General features: G+C 39.9%; 1 long non-coding RNA gene across 1 annotated transcript; it reads left to right on the plus strand.

Moving 5' to 3' along the window:
- Nucleotides 1-365: 365 nt before the first annotated feature.
- Nucleotides 366-1,490, plus strand: LOC128290213 (uncharacterized). The gene is made up of 2 exons (XR_008279857.1): nt 366-403; nt 1,199-1,490. It is a non-coding gene; the product is annotated as an uncharacterized LOC128290213 (long non-coding RNA).
- The last annotated feature ends 1,534 nt before the right edge of the window (nt 1,491-3,024 follow it).

The raw sequence follows: 3,024 nt of genomic DNA on the forward strand, positions 1-3,024 counted from the left end.
GTATATGTGTTTGTACATGATGTTACAAATGGATGTGAAAATATGCTAGATTGGGAAAATTTGATTAAATGTTCATGAGATGAAATTAGGTGATTAAAAGATGTTAGTTGACATTGTACATATATATATATATTCGCCATTAAAGTGAGTATGTAGGTAATGTTGAATCAAGTTTTGGTGCATATTCGGTTAGGTGTATAATCGACCAAATGGACGATTAGTAAGAATGGTTGCCGAATATACAAGCATACATATGCATGTGTAGTTGAATTATGAATGTTTAGCAAGATGGTTAAACTAGTGATTTATTGATTAAGCTCAAGGAGTTAAAGAAGGAGAATCAAGCAAGGGAAAGACGAAGGTCATCGAGTAGCCCACTTGGAACTATTTTACCCAACACGAGGTAAGTCATTAAGCACGTATTTGATATTGCTTAAATGATTGTAAAATTTATGCAATTGTGTTTAATGGGATGATATATATATATAAATGAAAATGTATGTGTATGGAGTGATGACAATTGTTGAATGTAAAAGAAATAGTGAAATGTGTAGAAAGTTTGCTTTCGGCACTAAGTGTCTTGGGCAATACGTGTGTACGGTGGCGAGATTGGCACTAAGTGTGCGTGCTGGAAATATATGGCACTAAGTGTGCATGCTGGAAATATATGGCACTAAGTGTGCGAGCTCGAAGGGCATGGCTTTGTGTGTGGGCCTAAATCGCATGGCACTAAGTGTGCGAAATCGAGTATTAAGCCTTGTGTGTGCGTACTCTATATATATATAAATATCTCCAATCGAACAATTATATGGAGGGTGTGTCTCCATTGAGTGAGTATGGACAGCGGATCGGGTAAGTACCTTGAGCTCATGACGAATAGGTAATACGTTCATGCTTGGGGTTGAATTTGGTAAGCCTTAAATCTATGTGATGATTGAAATTGTATGGTTGTGCTGGAAAATGAGTTAATGTGTAAAAATGCTTGATTATCTTGTTGTGTAGAATATGAAATGTGGATGTATGAATTGGTGCGAGATTGGACCAAAAGGTCCGAGGTATTATGGTATAGATTCGATATGGACGAGTACCTAGCCTCATTTGTTGTACATGTAGTAGTAACTTTATCGATTGGATTGACGAATGCTTATGACTTACTGAGTTGTAAACTCACTCGGTGTTTTCTTGTCACCCATTTTAGGTCTCTTGGACTCGTATTGTTGCGTGCTCGGAACCGTCGTTGAAGTCATCACACCGGCTGAAATCTTGTGGTATTGTTTTTTGTTGTTGAAGAACATTTGGCATGTATAGGCTATTATATTTTGTCGAATTGTGGGTTGTAAACTTTAAGCCATGTGAAAATGGCCTATGTGGTCGTCGAGTGGGATGCTAGAACCTATAGCCACGAGTCTTAGAAACTCAAATTTTGTTAAGGTGGCCATAATTTGTGTCATGTATGATGGATGATTAAGGCCAAGGAAAAATTCATGAAATTGGCATAGTCTACTGCAGTAACTGTTGCGGACAGCAGCAGTGAGATGAGATTGAAAAATCACTAAAAATAGTATAAGTAGAATTAAATAGTGAGTAAATTATGGAACTGATCCTTGATGAATCTATTTTTATATGGACGAAACGAAACGACCATATGAGCAGTATACTGGGAGATATTAAAGTTCTCGTGAGACAGGGCCAGAACGATTTCTGGGTCCCCTGTCGTGACTTTGAAAATTTACCATAAATTATCCAGAAAGAATTAGGAGTCATGCCTTATATGTACAGATTCCATTTCGAGTCTAGTTTCATTAGAAACAAACGGAACCAGTATTAAAGCCCTGTACAGAAAGATATTCAAGTTGTAACGCGCGGAGGTCAGAGCAGTCGATCCCTGTAACATGGGTGACTTTAACTAATAAACTGTACCAATTGGCCCAACCAAAATTCTAAAAATAAATCCATGGATGGATATATGAGTCTAAATTCAGGAAAATTTACGAAACCAGTTTCCGAGTTTTGGAACTCGAGATATGATTTTTAAGGCGACGGTGACGCAGTTTTCCAGCCTGTCCAGAAATGCCAAATTGGTCGGTACTTTAAGAGGATTTGTCTCGTTAACCCCTCGTGTCCGACACGGCGTCGGTCACGAGTTAGGTGTTACAATTTTATTGGTATCAGAGCTATGGTTTAGTCGGTTCTAGGACTACCATAGCGCGTGTGAGTCTAGCTATACATGCCAAATTGATAGTGCTTAATAATGTGATGACTTCGACGGTTGAAATTTTTGTTTTGATTAGCGATGGAACCCGGGTAGAGAGACCCTTGGCGGATGACGTTGAAAGTGTAGCGGCTGCTCTGCGCAAGGGACACCGCTGTTGAGCCTCGATCATCCGCGAATAATCAAAATGAAGGGCGAAACATGCCTTCTTCACTATGATGAATGAGTGGGTCGCATAATATGCCCGAACCAACCCGGCTGTCCAACCATTCCGAATTTAAATACTCCACCCCAAGACTCGCAATGCCTCCGATTCTCGATCCTGTGAGGTGAGTAAACCACCGTGGACTTGATTAGGAAGCGTGGGCCGAGGAGTTCAAGGCCATAGTTCTTGATGATGCCGAAAAGGCCGAGTTACGCTCGATAACACCATTAGAGTGTTAGATGGTATCATGCACACCGACGAATGTCTTAAGTGTGCTATATCCTTGTTATGAGACTCGACTTACTATTGGTGGAGGACTTTAATTTCCATAGTCCCAAATGAGCGAGTTACTTGGGATTTCTTCCAATCCAATTTGAAAGAAATACATTAGTCAACAGTTCATCGATCGAAGCGTAAGGAATTCTTGGAACTCAAGCAAGGCCGGATGATCAGATCTCGAATCTGAACATGAGTTCGTAAGACTTAGTCGGTATGCTCGGAGTGTGTGGCTGATGAGGTTGCGATGTGCAAAAGATTTGAAGAAGGATTGAATGAAGAGTTAAAGTTACTAGTGGGAATTTTGGAGATAAAGGAGTTCGTGACACTA

This window comes from Gossypium arboreum, chromosome 1 (assembly GCF_025698485.1).
Source record: "Gossypium arboreum isolate Shixiya-1 chromosome 1, ASM2569848v2, whole genome shotgun sequence".
Classification (NCBI taxonomy): domain Eukaryota; kingdom Viridiplantae; phylum Streptophyta; class Magnoliopsida; order Malvales; family Malvaceae; genus Gossypium; species Gossypium arboreum.